This window comes from Bubalus bubalis, chromosome 8, assembly GCF_019923935.1.
Source record: "Bubalus bubalis isolate 160015118507 breed Murrah chromosome 8, NDDB_SH_1, whole genome shotgun sequence".
NCBI classification, from domain to species: domain Eukaryota; kingdom Metazoa; phylum Chordata; class Mammalia; order Artiodactyla; family Bovidae; genus Bubalus; species Bubalus bubalis.
In genome coordinates, this window is record NC_059164.1 from 57,103,945 (window position 1) to 57,115,982 (window position 12,038).

The 12,038-nt window shown below is 36.9% G+C and overlaps 1 protein-coding gene across 6 annotated transcripts in view; it reads left to right on the forward strand.

Annotated features, from left to right (window-relative positions):
- IMMP2L (inner mitochondrial membrane peptidase subunit 2) overlaps positions 1 to 12,038 on the forward strand; it is a 965,664-nt gene that overhangs the window by 706,681 nt on the left and 246,945 nt on the right. The window lies entirely within an intron of this gene.

Genomic DNA, 12,038 nt, shown 5'->3' on the forward strand with positions numbered 1-12,038 from the left:
CCAGCCTGTCCAGTCTCTTTCTCTCACCCCAACAATGAACTCAAGTATTCATACTTAAAAGTTCTCTCAGCTTTGGCCCATACTAGTATTTCCTCATTCTCGTTGATTGAATGTATCACGTTTATTAACACGGCTACTTTTCTTGAAGGTAAGGCTTCTTCTTCCAACTTATGAGAGTGAGAACCCATCTTTTCCTTTCCTTGGAGAATACAGCTATAGTTGATTGAATAGAGCAAGTGGTAGATAAAGTTTGTAAGCCCTGGGTGCCTGCAGATGAAGGATGTAGAAGGATGAAATGCCTGGATGAATGGAGTGGGAATTTGTTTTTGGAGGACAGAGATGTGCTAAAGAGGGCCTGGAGGTGGGATTAATTCATGCTAGACCCAGAGTATTTTCTAAAAGAGAAGAAAGTTCACTCAAAAAAGGCTAGAGAGACGAATGTTTCTTTCTTCAAGATTTTACCTTAACAGACTCTCATGTGGTGTGTCCTGGTTAGTAGAAATAATTTCATGGCGTTGTTCTCTGGGTGTCAGTGCATTAGAAATCTCTGCTGGTGCCTTTAGGTGAAAGTCCTGTGACCTCATTACACCCTATCCTGCTGCACAGTCCTGTCTCCACAGGTACTTCTTTTAGGGCCATCAGTTACTTCATGTCTATGAAACATGAACTCATTTCCTTGTGATTAAGCATGCAATTATTTCATCTACCATGAATAAACTATTTATTTGGGTACCTACTCAACTGAATAAACAAAATCATTGAACTGTAATTCTTAATTCTCCCGGTAGAATGCAGCACAATTTGGTCCACATGCATCACTCTTCCATCATTTTCTTCAGCTTTGCCACTCCTTTGGCCTTCCTGCTCCTCTGGCCTTCTCTCCAGCTCCCAGATGTCCTGGATTTCCTTTGGATGTAGGACTTCTACATATGCTTTCAATATGTGTGAAACTTTCTCTTCACTGCCCCCTTTATTCTCCCAGACTAGGTCATATTCCTCTATTATTTGTATCTACAAGTTCCTTTCTTTCATAATTCTTAGCATAGCTATGATATTACATTTTTTTAAAATGAAAGTACTGTTGATTTACAAGTTTGTGTTAGTTTTAGGTGTACAGCATAGTAATTCTTTTTCAGATTCTTTTCCAACATAGGTCATTACACGAGATTGAATGTCTTTCTCTGTGCTATACAGCAGGTCCTGGCTGTTTATCTATACTATATGTAGCAGTAGCCCCACCCCCATTAGCTTTGGAAACCATAAGTTTGTTTGCTATGTCTGTGAGTCAATTTCTGTCTTGTAATTTCATTTGTACCATTTTTTTAAGATTCTGCATATAAGTAATATGGGCTTCCCAGGTATCTCTAGTGAGAAAGAAACTGCTTGACAATACAGGAGACGTAGAGATTCAGATTCAATCCTTGGGTTAGGAAGATGCCCTGCATGAGGCCGTGGAAATCTATTCCAGTAATATTTCCTGGAGAATCCCATGGAAAGAGGAGCCTGGTGGACTACAGTCCATAGGGTTGGAAAGAGTCAGACATGACTGAAGCGACTTAATGTATGTAATACTTTTGTCTTTCTCTGTCTGACTTAACTTCACTTAGCGTGATAATCTCTAAGTCCATCCATGTAGCTGCAAATGCCATTGTTTCATTATTTTTGATGTCTTAGTAATATTCCACTATATACACTCATACCACACCATATCTTCTTTATCTATTCATCTGTCGAGGTTGCTTCTATGTCTTGGTTATTGTAAATAGTGTTGCTATTGACAATGAGGTGTATGTATCTTCTCTGATTAGAGTTTTCTCCAGATATATGCTTAGGAGTGGGATTGCTGGATCATATGGTAACTCTGTTTTTAGTTTTTTAAAGGAGCCTCAATTCTGTTCTCCATAGTGGTTGCACCAATTTACATTCCCAACAATAGTGTTGGAGGATTCCCTTTTTTCCACATCCTCTCCAGTATTTATTATTTGTAGACTTTTTGATGATGGTCTTTCTGAGTGGTACAAGGTGAGTCCTCATTGTGGCTTTGATTTGCATTTCTCTATTAATTAACAATGTTGAGCATCTTTTTGTGTGTCTGTTGGCCAGGTATATATCTTTGAAGAAATATCTATGTCTTTTCCCATTTTTTGATATTTTTCTATATTGAGCTATATCAGCTGTTTGTATGTTTTGGAAATTAAACCCTTGTCAGTTGTACATGATATTACATTTTAAATGATTACTTGACTAATATTTATCTTCTCACTAGACTTGAAGTTCCTTGAAAAAAATAGAGTGTATATGCCTTTGTCATTTTTATATCCCAGTGCATGGTGCCTACAAGGTACTCAATAAATGTTTATTAAATTAAGTGAACTGAGGACTTAATTTTCACCTGTAAATCTAGTTATTTTACTACTCCATAAACCCAGATTTATTGTGTAAATTGTTATCCTATTATCTAAACCCTCTAAAACATGAAGGAACTTGAATACATATGAAAAGGCTTCTAATCCTAAACAGATGAAAACAGGGTTTCTGTAGTTACATGGTTATCTATTTTAGACAAATATTAATTTTTGTCCTTTATGTAATAAAGAGGACATGGTGGCAGTTCTTTGGAGTATATTTCTCCCTCTGTGTGGATTTTGGGAGACACAAATACATTTTAAGAATAAATATTTGCCCAATTCCAGGGAAGATTATACACTGAAAAATCTGAAACATCCTCAAAGGCTTTCATGTTTCAATAGAGGGAGCATAATGATTTTACTACTTGACTTTGTTGTATAGAGTTTTCTCAGCAGAATAAACACTGAATCAGTTACCCAGCAAGTTCATATTAAAAGAAAGATGTTCAAAGAATTATTCCACAAGACTTCTCATATTTGGATCTTAAAAGACTGCCTGCCTGGTTTAGTGCTGTTGAACTATAAATAGTTTTGAAGGGGAGAGAGAAGTTTGATGGCTTAATAAGAAAGGGGTCAGTTAATTCTGGTCACTGAGGTTGCTAGATGCAGAGAGACTGTTCATGAAGATAAGGCTTTTGCTCCTTTTGCAGCTGATTTTGTGAATTTCATAGAAATACCTGCTTTGACTTCCTTACTACTTCTCTGAGTTCACCCCTAAACCAAAATAGATGTAGTATTTGAGTGCAGCTGCATGGAAAAAGGCATCCATGATAAATGTCTTCAGCTCCACCCTCTTGCTCCTGAGCTGTGTCCAGTCAAGCAGCAGGCACTCCCAGTTCTGCCACATGAGTAAGTCCTGACTCCTATGTGTCCTCTCTCTGTCCATCCTGGGACTGTGTTAGCTCAGCACCCGTAATCGACCAAGCATTTTGTCCTGGTTTGACACCCACCTCACTCCTTAATCCCTCGCTCTCTCACTGTTGGTATGGTTCCTTCTAAAGTGCAAACCTGATCACTCTTTCATTTAAAACATTTAAATGGCTTGTAACAACAGCAAATTAATACAGAAATTTTTATTACATGCCAGGTCATATTCAAAGTACTTTACATATATTCAGTCATGATTATGCCCTGGAACAGCATATCTAGAAACTTACCACTCATTACTTTGGTATGAAATAATAAAACTGATGTTAATTGAGCCCCTATATTTTAAACACATAATTACAATATTAACTCATGTAATTCTAACAACATCCCAAGAATAGAGACTCTTTTAAAATTGTGGGACCTTAATGATTATATAAGGGTAGTATAGTATAAGGAGCTTGTCCAAAGATACATGGCTAATGAATAGAGAGCATTCACACTGGCATCCACGTTCTGAAGCACTGCTCCACGGTGGTTCCTAATAAGCTCCCTAGGTCTAGAGCCTAGCTCACAGTGCTCACCTGGCTCTTTTATCCAACCTCCATTTTCTTTGACATTGCATTCTCCTGTCTGGCTGATCTGCCACACTGAACTAAGCAGGTGCTCTCTTAAATGAAGTATCACCTGAACAAGCTTGGTTCACTCAAGCTCTCTATTCCTTCTGTAAAAGTTGTCTGAGCCCTGTGACCCAGGATATTCACCACTAAAAGGTTACACTCTACAATCCTATGTACTTTGTTCCCATCAGCTAAACTGTATGCCAAAAATATGTAACTGTATGTAAAAAATAACCATCAGTTGTGGTTATTAACATGCATGTTTATGCTAGCTATACCTATTATCATAAACATCTAATTTAATTAAACGTTACACAAATTGATGAAATGTGAACAAGAAAGGAGAAAAAAAACAGTCCAATGTTTTGAAAGACTAACTTATAATGAGTTTTCTTTTCTAAATGGTTGTCAAACGTGGTGAGACAACTGTGAAAGCCTGGGGAAAATTTGTAAATGTCTAGAAAGATTCTGTATTCAGATTTTGTCACAAATAATCTTTATGTTTTCACTCCAACATAAAGAAGCTAAAACTGGGAATTTAAACAGTGTAGCATGAGTGTGGTTTGTAAAACACTTCTGAGAATTTCAATTTGTGGACTTATACCCAAAGAGAATGACATCTCAAATGATGGTGAATTAATTGGGCATTATATTTTGTATAATACAATGATATGATTAATAAAATGAATATATGATATATTGGTATTATCTGTGCCTTGCCAACTTAAAAAGAATTACCTGAAAAGTTGTCAGTCAGGACTGTGTTGGATGAGAGGGTTTCTAATCTCTTTGAAATATGGTACCATATGTACCATCATATCCAAGCACCAACCAAAGCACAGAGCTCAGAGTTCTTCTAATATTAACCTATGAGGCACTTTCTGATCTCTTATTTTCTGTCTTTGAACATGCTTTCCTTTTGCTTGAAATGCCTTTTCCTAATCTTCTTTGCTACCTTTGATTTGTCTCTTCATTTTAGGTATTACTTGCTCTGCAGTATCTTTACAAATCTCCCCAAACTGGCTATATTCTCCTCTAAATGTCTATTAGAAACAACTACCTGAAAAAAAATTGTAATTAAAATTTTAGAGGAAATGATGAATGCAATCATCCTTATTGCATTTGTTTCTTTTATGAGAAAGAAGTAATAGGATAGTTTTAAAAAATATAATTATAAGGATAAGAAATAAATTTACTAATATTTCTAATCCTAATATCCTATCCAGAATCTACAGGACAATCACCGGCTTGCCCATGACTAGAATTCGTGTGATAAGGGAATCCTGTAAAATACTGATTTGAGAATAATCAGCTATAAAAACTGGTTGTTTGTTTGATTTTTTTTTAAGATATTATGATTAGGTCAATCATTTGTTGGAGGGAAAACTGTTAGTAGTTCAAGGCAGGTTACTAAATATGACCCATAACTGAGACAGTAAATAGCAAAGTAGGGTTTGGGTGGCTGTAGAGGTTTCCCTGGTAAGCCTATTTTATCTAATCAAAGTGGTATTTTGTAATTTTGAAGAGAATATAATTACAAGCATTTATTATCTAAGTGGAATGATTTTTGTTAAAGGTGACACACAGTTGTTTTTATTAGGTTGAGACAGATATCCAATCAGAACATACAATGCTCTGTGTGTGTATGCGTGTGCACACATGTGCTAAGTTGCTTCAGTTCAGTTCAGTCGCTCAGTCATGTCTGACTCTTTGCGACCCCACAGACAGCAGCATGCCAGGCCTCCCTGTCCATCACCAAATCCCAGAGTCCATTGAGTCGGTGATGCCATCCAACCATCTCATCCTCTGTCATTGCCTTCTCCTTTCACCTTCAATCTTTCCCAGCATCAGGGTCTTTTCAAATGAGTCAGCTCTTTGCATCAGGTGGCCAAAGTAATGGAGTTTCAGCTTCAGTATCAGTCCTTCCAATGAACACCCAGGACTGATCTCCTTTATGTTGGACTGGTTGGATCTCCTTGCAGTCCAAGGGACTCTTAAGAGTCTTCTTCAAAACCACGGTTCAAAAGCATCAATTCTTCAACACTCTGCTTTCTTTATAGTCTAACTCTCACATCCATACATGCCTACTGGAAAAACCATGACTACTGGAAAAACGTCTAGCCTTGGCTATATGGACCTTTGTTGGCAAAGTAATATCTCTGCTTTTGAATATGCTATCTAGGTTGGTCATAACTTTCCTTCCAAGGAGTAAGCCTCTTTTAATTTCATGGCTGCAGTCACCATCTGCAGTGATTTTGGAGCCCCCTCAAAATAAAGTCTGCCACTGTTTATCCATCTATTGTTCATGAAGTGATGGGACCAGATGCCATGATCTTCGTTTTCTGAATGTTGAGCTTTAAGCCAACTTTTTCACTCTCCCCTTTCACTTTCATCAAGAGGCTCTTGAGTTCTTCTTGATTTTCTGCCATAAGGGTGGTGTCATCTGCATATCTGAGTTTATTGATATTTCTCCCTGCAATCTTGATTCCAGCTTGTAGTTCATCCAGCCCAACATTTCTCATGATGTACTCTGCATATAAGTTAAATAGCAGGGTGGCAATATACAGCCTTGATGTACTCCTTTTCCTATTTGAAATCAGTCTGTTGTTCCATGTCCAGTTCTAACTGTTGCTTCCTGACCTGCATACAGGTTTCTCAAGAGGCAGGTCAGGTGGTCTGGTATTCCCATCTCTTTCAGAATTTTCCACAGTTTATTGTGATCCACACAGTCAAAGGCTTTGGCATAGTCAATTAAGCAGAAATAGATGTTTTTCTGGAACTCTCTTGCTTTTTCCATGATCCAGAGGATGTTGGCAATTTGATCTCTGATTCCTCTGCCTTTTCTAAAACCAGCTTGAACATCTGGAAGTTCACGGTTCACGTATTGCTGAAGCCTGGCTTGGAGAATTTTGAGCATTACTTTACTAGCGTGTGAGATGAGTGCAATTGTGCGGTAGTTTGAGCATTCTTTGGCATTGCCTTTCTTTGGGATTGGAATGAAAACTGACCTTTTCCAGTCCTGTGGCTACTGCTGAGTTTTCCACATTTGCTGGCTTATTGAGTGCAGCACTTTCACAGCATCATCTTTCAGGATTTGAAAGAGCTCAACTGGAATTCCATCACCTCCACTAGCTTTGTTCGTGTAATGCTTCCTAAGGTCCACTTGACTTCACATTCCAGGATGTCTGGCTCTAGGTGAGTGATCACACCATCGTGATTATCTGGGTCATGAAGACCTTTTTTGTACAGTTCTTCTGTGTATTCTTGCCACCTCTTAAGTCACTTCAGTCGTGTCCAACTCTATGCAGCCCTATGGACTATAACTTGCCAGGCTCCTCTGTCCATGGGATTCTCTAGGCAAGAATACTAGAGTGGGTTGCCATTCCCTTGTCCAGATACAGAGATTGTGTCAATTATGTGGTTCTGATGCTTAAGAGAGAACACTTGCTTTTTTTGGGACTCACTTTCACTGGCAAAAAGCCATTTAACCTAAAAGGTGCAAAAATTGTAAAGCTGCCGTGCTCAGATATTTGCTTCCCTGATGCCTTTCTATAGAAAGTCCCCAAATCAGGGGGATGAGTTGAATGCAGTTAGCTCTCAGAACCATCAACCATCAAGTGAAGTGGACTCACTACATATGCACTGATTTATTGTCCCTATAATCAATGGAAGCTTGGTGTATGTAGGTAGCAATGGCTCCACTCTGGAGAGTAGTTGAATGAATCTGGAAGGATGGTTTTCACTGGCATCTGACCATTCAGGTAGTCCTGTGTGAATAATTCCATATGATCGTCCAACTTTTTTGATCAACACCCTTCAGATATTCCTCTTTGCCCAGAAAACAGAACATATATATATATATGTGTGTATATATATATATATATATACACATATATATATTTAGGCTTAGATATGATTAGAATGATATTTAGGTTTCTCTATGGTCAATCCATACTCACATTACATTTGCTACTTAACCTTACATTTGCTGGCTTCTATTAAACTATCAATACACTCCAGCCAAACCAAAGAATTGAGTTTTTCTAACATGAACACTTGATACACTTTATCATCTACCTACCCTTTGTCACATGTTATACCACTCATGATCATATTTGTATTTTTTCTAATTTCCCAAATCTGCATTAATCTGGTGAGAATTAATCCTTTTCTTAAAGGAGTGTGGAATAAGTAATTAAGTATGCAGCTTTCGGTGTCTGTATTCAAAGTCTTCACTATTTTCTTTGCTTGACAAAGCCTAAATTACTATCATTTAGTACACTACTTGTTACTACTACAATAAATACTCAGCAATTATCATGATTATATCTCAAATCCAGCATTTATCAGAATCTGCTTGTGTTGTGGTTTCTATGAACTTACTTCATCTCTTGTACTATATTATACTATAAGGTTTTTGAGGTCAGAGGCTTTGCGGTACTTAACTTTGTAATCCCTCTGAAATAATGTGCATTTTAGGTGCTCACTTTAATAAATGTAAATTGAGTTGAATTGATAGTAATCTCACTATTCATGTTAAAATTTATCATGAACTGTGGTGTATGTTTCAAATAGTAGCCTCCTTAAATAATGATCTTGTACTTGATACTGATAACCTCATTCAATTAAAAATTTCTAAAAATGTAATTTGTACATAAAATGTCCAATAATCTCAGTAAAATACCCACAAGGAAGACTGTAGGAGAAGCCCTGAAATTTGGTTTTCATCCTTTTGATTTTTAAAGGTCAACTAAAATAAACAATTAATGATAAATTGTGTCATTGTTGACAAAGTAATCTCTCCAGGCCTTAAATTTCTTACTTTTAAAATGACTGTGTTACCTGAAGATTTCTAAAAACCTCTTTGGTTAAAGACATTATATGAAATGTTATAGAAATAAGAGACACGACCACCTCCAAATGTTTATAGTAATCTAAAGAGGACTACTAGACTTCTCTGGTGATCCAGTGGTTAAGACTCCATGCTTCCAGTGCGGGGTTTTCAGGTTCATTTCCTGGTCATGGAAGCTCCATATGCTGCAGAGTGCAGCAATAAATAAATAAATAGGACTACTATCAGAATGCATACTTATTCATCCATTTAGCCAACATATTGAGCAACTGTTGAAAATATAGACAGGCACTGTTTTAGAAATCAGAAAGACAGTGTTGAACAAAACAGCTCAAGTCTCTGGCATTGTGGAATTTCATCAAGTCAGGAAGATAGACAAAAATTAAGTCAACTGTGAGATAGACTATAAAGCTAAGGAGCAGACAAGTGCCGTGAAGAAAAGTATGCTAAGGGGTAGAGGCTGGCAGGAGGAGCTATTTTAGATAGAGAGGACGTTTAAACAGGGACATTAGAACACATAGAGCATTCTATTCAGAGAACAGCAAGTACAGAAAAAGGCCAGAGTCAAGAGGGCTTTTGGTTTGTGGCAGGAACATGGATGAGGCTCGTGGAACTGAAGTCCAGTAAGCCAGAGAAGATGAGGACGGAGGTGTCATGAGGGGCCACATCACGCAGAGAAGTGATTCCTGGAAGGGGTGACTTTGCCCCTGAGGTACATTTGGCAATGCCTGGTGACATTTTTGGTTGTCACAGCTGTGAAAGGGATGTGACTGGCCTCTAGTGGGTGGAAGCCAGGAATACTGCTAAACATCCCAAAGTGCATAGGACAGCCCCTCATGGCTAAGAATTATCTTGTTCATAATATCTATAGTTCCAAGACCCGGAATCTCAGATGTAAGATCTCGTAGGTTACAGCAAGATATTTGCATTTTATTCTAAGTGTGAGAGGAAGCCACTGGACATTTTTCAACAGGGCAGACATATGCCATGATTGGACTTAGGTAGAGAATGACTATAGATAGAGGTGGGCAGAGACATGAAAACCAATGTGGAGGTAACTGGGAGTCCAGGAAGTAGATGCTGGTGGGTTGGACCAGCGTGGGAGCTGAGGAGGAAGGAAGTAGTTGTTGGACCCCCCAAGTATAAATAACAACGATTTTTTTTTCTTCTTAACTAGTTTTTCCACCTGGTTTCAAAGTCTCACAAGGTGATTTATATCATTTAAAAATTAATTTTAGGACAGCAATTGGCCTACATGGCAAAATATCAAGAGGATGTGTCTATGGAGGGAGAATTTACACTTCAATTTATATCTTCACAAAAATATGAGAAATTACATCTTCTTAAGATATACTTTACCCACTTGAATTCAGTTTCTTACAGGTCAGTCTTCACCATATGGACTCAGTGGATACAGAAGTCAATTTTATGCTGCTTAATATTATTCTGGGTAATATTAGAAGTTTAATAAGACCTCATTAAAAGTGATTTCCTATTCTTTCTACCTGAATTGAACATTCTCTGTATTTTCTGTCCATAATGGAAAAGTCAGACATACACTCCAGAGCACATATCTTGGAAGCTGATAAAATTGCTTGCTACTTACTTGAAATTTACATTGTTGGTAGCAAATATCCAAACATAATTATGAAGCAAAGTAGTCTAGGAAGCCTTAAGTGAACTTTATGTTTACAGCAAACCACTTCACCTACAGGTACTTGATCCATAACTTCATCCATGTTTTGTAGCCCAGAAAATTCCCATGTCAGGGCCCAGACACCATCTAATAGTCATATGACTAGGGCAGGAAAAACATCATCCTTTGTCACCTACAAACAATCCTCTCACTTTTTTATATAACACTGGCATTCTAAGCATTATAATGTGGATTTATAATACAATTTCTTGTAGGCTGAAGCAATTTGGACTTAAATTAACAAGTTGCTTATTTGGTACTTTACAATACCTGTTTTATTCATATTTATATTTTATAAAGACAAATCTATTGCTGTCAAGTGTGTAATCTAGTATGGTAATTCTTTTAAGAAGTCATTATATTCTCTCTCTGTAGTACTTTGTTTGAATGAAACTATTAAATAGAGACATATTAAGGAATATTTGATTGGAAAATGATTGATGATTAAACTAATCCCTGTTGACTTTGATTAGTTAGTTCTACTATTTTGCAATATTGATCATGTATAAAGAAGAATCTCAATTTGAATTTAACTAAAGTCCAGTTGGTCCTTGTAATATAGTTATGTATCAAAATGTTATTATTAGGTAATTAAAACTTAAAAAGAAACACTGATTTAAAAATAAATGAAAAGTTATTTCAAAAGATACTGCATCAGGCTACATTTTGAAGATCAAATAACTGTTGTAAGCAATAAATAATGAGTAGACTTAACAGAGAAACCCATTCTCAAAACATAAACTTGCAGGCTTCCACGAAGATCAGAAGAAAAGGAAAACAAATCAGTCAGTTCACATGCCTCGATTAAAGAGTTGTTTTTGTATCCCAGAAGGCCTAAAAATGGCTTAAAAACATTAAATCATCAACTCTGAACAGGAATACAGAGGCAGAAGTTTTCCAGAGCTTTCTACCCCAAAGAGGATAGTAAGTTTGAATCTAATGACTATGTAGAATTGTGGCTAAGTTTTTTCACTAAAATGAACTTAGGAAAAACAACTGATTTTGCATCTGGAGGATCTCTTTTGATTCTTTATGAATTTTCTGGCAGAAGACACAGAGCAGCCTCAGCCCATCAGTAGGTATCCCCTCTCTTGTATCTTTCTCTCTTAATTTTAATCACAGATGGGGAGCAATTTCTCAGGAAGTAGAAAATATATTCTTTTGTTGTTGCTCTCATTTGGTTTGATTTTTTGTTGTTTCAGTTTTTCTTTATTTTTGTGTTTTACTTTTGCCTGTGAGGGGTGGTAGAATATGCCACTCCAAAATATACCATCTTGGCAAAAGGATTATTTTGAGTTCAAAAGACTTGAAAAATAGCAAATCCTATTCCCTTTTTCTTAAAAGCAGGAGATGGACTTCTCACGTGAATGATGACTTCGCTGTAATAGGAGCAAAGTAGCATTCTTAATATCAAGGACAAGAAACTGAGACCCAGAGATTTCTACAAAAATGGACCTTCTAAAATAAGTCATCTTCCTTTAGCCTCTGCACATAATTCAGTTACTTCTCCATAATTGCCTCTCTTTGTTTATCCAACTATAAAAAACATGTAGGTAGGTTCTGCCTTTCTTTGGGTTTTCATTGCTTATGAGGGT